Here is a 6,507-nt window from a genome sequence, read left to right on the forward strand (position 1 = left end):
ACTGAAGGTGTAATATCGAGTTACTTTCCTTTAACAAAGCTGCATGTCCGATTTACAATGGTTCCCACAATAGTTTTGCCTGATTAAGAATGTATGACATGTATCTTTTTTTCAGTTGTGGTTTTTCTATGCAGTTGCTTGCGCATTTCTGCCCTAGAAACAATAATCAAAATTATCAAAATAGAAAAGCCTTATTAATGATCAGATAAAGGGTTTAAAGGTATCGATGTTGACCGGAATATACTTCTTAAAATGAAAGGTCACTTTAAATTGCAACAACATACAATTACAAACCTTTTAACTAATTTATTGTGAGGATATGGACTGCAGTAAAGATTTGTGTTTATGTTATTGCTCAGTCAAAACTTGTGATGTAATATATTTTACAATTGGGATTGTTATCTACATATATATACATATATACAAAGGGAAGGATATAATGAGATGTAAGATATATGAGAAGGGAAGGATGGGTTGTAAGCTAAGAGAAGGATGAAATGCAAGCTAAGGGAAGGGAAGTATGGGTTGTAAGCTAAGGGAAGGATATAATGAGATGTAAGATATATGAGAAGGGAAGTATGAGTTGTAAGCTAAGGGAAGGATATAATGAGATGTAAGATATATGAGAAGGAAAATATGGGTTATAAGCTAAGGGAAGGATAGAATGATATGTAAGATATATGAGAAGGGAAGTATGGGTTGTAAGCTAAGGGAAGGATAGAATGATATGTAAGATATATGAGAAGGGAAGGATGGGTTGTAAGCTAAGGGAAGGATAGAATGATATGTAAGATATATGAGAAGGGAAGTATGGGTTGTAAGCTAAGGGAAGGATATGATGAGATGTAAGATATATGAGAAGGGAAGTATGGGTTGTAAGCTAAGGGAAGGGAAGGATGAGATGTAAGCTAAGGTAAGGGAAGTATGGGTTGTAAGCTCAGAGAAGGGAAGGATGAGATGTAAGGGAAGGATGAGGTGTATGCTAAGGGAAGGGAAGGATAATGTAAGTTAAGGGAAGGGAAGAATGGGATGTAAGCTATGGGAAGGGAAGGATGAGATGTAAGATAAGGGAAGGAAAGGATGAGATGTAAGCTAAGGGAAGGGAAGGATGAGATTTAAGCTAGGGGAAGGGAAGGATGAGATGTATGCTAAGGGAAGTGAAGGATGGGATGTAAACTAAGGAAAGAGAAGGATGAGATGTAAGCTAAGGGAAGTGAAGGATGAGATGTAAGCTAAGGGAAAGGAAGGATGAGATGTAAGCTAAGGGAAGGGAAGGATGAGATTTAAGCTATGGGAAGGGAAGGATGAGATGTAAGCTGTGGGAAAGGAAGGATGAGATGGTAAGCTAAGGGAAGGGAAGGATGAGATGTAAGCTAAGGGAAGGGAAGGATGAGAAGTAAGCTAAGGGAAGGGAAGGATGAGATGTAAGCAAAGGGAAGGGAAGGATGAGATGTAAGCTAAGGGAAGGGAAGGATGAGATTTAAGCTATGAGAAGGGAATGATGGGATGTAAACTAAGGGAAGGGAAGGATGAGATGTAAGCTATGGGAAGGGAAGGATGAGATGTAAGCCAAAGAAAGGGAAGGGTGAGATGTAAGCTAAGGGAAGGGAAGGATGAGATGTAAGCTAAGGGAATGGGAAGGATGAGATGTAAGGTAAGGGAAGGGAAGGATGAGATGGAAGCTATGGGAAGGGAAGGATGAGATGTAAGCTAAGGGAAGGGAAGGGTGAGATGTAAGCTAAGGGAATGGAAGGATGAGATGTAAGCTAAGGGAATGGGAAGGATGAGATGTAAGCTAAGGGAAGGGAAGGATGAGATGGAAGCTATGGGAAGGGAAGGATGAGATGTAAGCTATGGGAAGGGAATGACGGGAAGGAATAGAGTAAATGGTGCAGGAAAAGGTCCAAATACTTTCAAGCTCGTATTTACACTGAATAAGAGTGAATGATGAGATCAACAGAATTTAATATAAATCCTACTTTTAAGTTTACAAAAAGAAATAATAGAAAAGAGATATTTATAGGACGGATAGAAAAGAGATATTTATAGGACGGTTAGAAAAGAGATATTTATAGGACGGATAGAAAAGAGATATTTACAGGACGGATAGAAAAGATATATTTACAGGACGGATAAAAAAGAGATATTTACAGGACGGATATAAAAGAGATATTTATAGGACGGATAGAAAGAGATATTTATAGGACGGATATAAAAAAGATATTTATAGGACGGATGGAAAAGAGTTATCTAAAGGACGGATAAAAAAGAGATATTTATAGGACGAATTACAGAAAAGATTTATTTACAGAACGGATAGAAAAGAGATATTTACAGGACGGATATAAAAGAGATATTTATAGGACGGATAGAAAGAGATATTTATAAGACGGATAGAAAAAAGATATTTACAGGACGGATAAGGAAAGAGTTTGTGATAGGACAGTTTAGGACAAGAGTTGATGACAGAACAGGACAAGAATTAGTCATAGGACGTTAAGGACGTGAGTTTGTTACAGGACATAAAATTGCCCAATGAAAGAATAGGTTTCTTCCAACTTATATGAGAGAGTTACGTATTCTAACTAAGTTCATTAAAAATTTCTTGGCATTCAACTTGAGAAATATCTTTAACTATAATTAATATTATTTAGATTGGTTTGCGCCCTTGTACTTTGAAATGACAATCTAGATTTTCTATTTCTTATTCATTCAAAAAGTATTAACAAAAAAATATTATTTTTGAGCTTCCTAATTTCTAACCAAACACAAAAATCTTGTCCATTTTGTCCATTTTGTCGGCCATTGTTACTATTTTGAATAAAAAGACACAAAAAATGATTATAGATTACAATATTTGCATAAACAAAAATGGAATATTACAAATAAATAAAAATTTTTCTCTTACTTAAATCTAATAGAAAAAACTTGCATTTTAAAATTTCAATATCAGGGCTAGTTGCCCAAATTCAAAGTTTTATGATGATTAAGTAATATTTCAAAACTTTATAAGAGGTTTTCCACAAAATAAAATCTTTATCTATCAAAAGATTTTACAAAATACTTGTCTAAAATTTAATGTTTTAACAATTAACATGCTATCTTTATAATACAGGATGCCGCACTACAAGCATCATGCTATTTTCATATAACAGGATGCTGTACAAAAATAGCATGCTATCTTTATTTCAAAGGGATTTTTTACCCAAAACGCTTGCTTTTCAAGCACCATGCTCTTTTTACAATTCTAGAATTCTGGTTTTATATTCCAGGATGCTGCTGTCTAAATAGCATGCTATTTTTATATTCCAGGATGCTGCTATATAAACAACATAATATTTGTTATATTCCAGAATGCTGCTATATAAACAACACAATATTGTTATATTCCAGGATGCTGCTGTCTAAACAGCATGCTATTTTTATATTCCAGGATGCTGCTATATAAACAACATAATATTTTTATATTCCAGGATGCTGCTGTTCAAGCAGCATGCTATTTTTATATTTCAGAATACTGTTGTTATCTAAATAGCATGCCAGGTATGAAAAGTTGTCAAGTTGTTTATGTAGATATTTCACGGTCTAGGTGTCCTCACATTATTTCAGTCTGTGCTACTCTTGACAATATAAAAAGCTGAAAATATGTTGAACACATTGGATAAATCATCTTTAAATATACATATATGCCTTCTATACTTAATAAGATATATTTTTGTGAAACTATGAAATATGAAAGAAATTAAAGAGATTTTTCTTAAATCTAGGAAAGATGGACGGATCCAGTTGATGACAAAAAAATTAATGCTAAACAAGCTGATGGTTAGCTATTCAGTGTAGAAAATTTTTTAGAAATCATTTGAGACCTTTAAAGGGAGTGACCGGCAATATATATTAGTTTAACTAATAATGTAGTATTGTGGAGTTTTTAAGATTCATTTGAGGCATATAAAACATTTTAGAAATGTATAATTGCTGAGTTTGGGCGCAAAGTCGACGTTCAAAATCATCCATTTGGGTTGGTGTCGTTTTGAGCATTGATTTTTTAAAAATTATTAAACAGCGACGACAAAAAAGTCAAAAAATATTCGAAAGTAAACAAATTAGATGTTAAGGAATATATTTCTCGATTGAAATTTTCTGAATAAATTAATGTTAGATCAAGTATTTCTTTTCATTATTACATTGAATTTCTTATGCTTTATGAATTTGTTTGCAGATTATTTCAAATTCTTCAAATGTTGTCTTTTCAATAAAATTCCAAGAAATCTACAGGAAACGTTTGTGAACAATGAGACATCAAAGAACCAATAACTGAATAATTTTCGATGATAATAGTTAATTTTTAGGTTGTCTTCTGGCTCAGCACGGCTCCCCATCAGGTTGTGGCGTGGCAAGACTACCCAAAAGGTTGTGGCGCGGCAGGGCTGTCCAGCAGGTTGTGGCGTGACAAGACTACCCAAAAGGTTGTGGCGCGGCAGGGCTGTCCAGCAGGTTGTGGCGTGCCACAATTCTGCATGTGGATTAGCGTCAAAGAGGATTTTAAAGATCGATGTTGCGCTCTTCCTTAGANTAGGAGGGGATAAGGGGGGGGGTTATATGGTAGGAGGGGATACGATAATAGGGAATAGGAAAACAATAATGAAAAAACCAATTGATGGATCTTTAGTTGATCTTCTATTTATACAATAGATTCAGCTCTAAACAATTTTAAACTTTCCTTCTTCTTCCTTCTTCCTTCTTCTTCAAGGATTTAGAGATTTTTTATAACTTTTATTTATGAAGCATATTCTTTCTCATCCTGGACATTCCTTTCTTATCCCAGGCAGGAGCATATTCTTTCTCATCCTGGACATTCCTTTCAAATCCCAGGCAGGAGCATATTCTTTCTCATCCCAGGCAGGAGCATATTCTTTCTCATCCCAGCCAGGAGCATATTCTTTCTCATCCCAGCCAGGAGCATATCCTTTCTCATCCCAGGCAGGAGCATATCCTTCTCTCATCCTGGACATAAGCATATCCATTTACATCCCAGGCATGAGTAGATCATTTCTCAACCCAAACATGAGAATACCCTTTCTCATTCCAGACCAGAGCATATCCTTTCTCATCCTGGACCTGAGTATATCCTTTCTCATCCCAGGCAGGAGCATATTCTTTCTCATCCCTGGCAGGAGTATATCCTTTCTCATACTGGACAGAAATAAAAACTTTCTCATCCTGGACAGGAGTATATTCTTTCTCATCCCAGGCAGGAATATATCATTTCTCAACCTGGACTGGAGCATATTCTTTCTCATCCATGAAATTAGCATATTCTTTCTAATACCGAACAGGGGTATGACCTTTCTTATCCCGGGCAGAGTACATCCTTTCTCATCCTTAAAATGAGTATATCCTTTCTTATTCATGAAAAGAAATTTCCTTTCTGATCCCGGAAAAGAGTATTGCCTTTCTCATCACAGGCAGGAACATATCCTTTCTCAACCTGGACATGAATATATCCTTTCTCATCCCAGGCAGGACAAGGGCTACTGCTGTTGATAAAACCACAAGTTTTCAAGAAGTTAGAACTTTTGTGTTCTAAATCCTGTAATCAAACATAGATCTCCATCTTGTGCAGACCTACAGATTAATTTATTTCAATATAGTGGTCATGCAGAGATAACATATCCGATATCCAGATCAAGCGTTTAAGATTAACGATACTCTAAACAAAAGTTTTGACTGCTGAACTCTTGTTGCTTTTTATTTTCTTCATGTTTTTGAAATTTTCCAGTAGATTAAACCATGTATATCATGCAGTTAAGGGGAGACGTGGATCAAAAGTAAGTGAACGTTTATTCAAGAAACATATTTAAAGACAAAGACTGTAACTGGAAACAGTATCACATAGTGACATAATATATCATGGAATGAAGCTAGGTTCCAGTCTACGAATGTCGTCTATAGCTCCACCATCATCTACGAGGTTTACAAAGAGATGAAGCTGAAGTTGGTTGTCTGGCCGCTCTAGGAAGGTTTCTTCTAAGAACCTGAGAACCTGGAGGAGAGGACAGAGAAATAGACAGAGGATGAGGTGAAGAAAAAGGAGAACTGAACCTTAACCATAGGTGGAGATGCATTGGGGAGAACAATCTGGAGGAGCTCGCCAAGGTCGTCCTCTGGTTGGAGGGACTTGAGGAACATAACCTCAGTAAAGATTACTGGTTTGAGTTGTCTATTGAAACCTATCTTCCAGAGCTCCTAACTGCAGAGTAAAATACTTTAGAAAAATCAGGTATGGACCTTGATACAAAGGTTGGAGAGGAAGAGTAGACCAGTCCTCACAAACAAACTTGATCATCAAAATAGGAACAAGGTTGATCATCCTTCAGAGCAGAAGACAAACCCAAAAGAACCATGGCCTGTGCACAACTAGCTGCAGAGATTTATGAGAGAGGAACAATCTCCAGCCATCTAGTAGTATGATCCACCATGGTAAACAGATAATTAAAACCGCCAGAA

The sequence above is a fragment of the Eurytemora carolleeae genome, unplaced genomic scaffold (genome assembly GCF_000591075.1).
Source record: "Eurytemora carolleeae unplaced genomic scaffold, Eaff_2.0 scaffold9, whole genome shotgun sequence".
In the NCBI taxonomy this organism is placed as follows: domain Eukaryota; kingdom Metazoa; phylum Arthropoda; class Copepoda; order Calanoida; family Temoridae; genus Eurytemora; species Eurytemora carolleeae.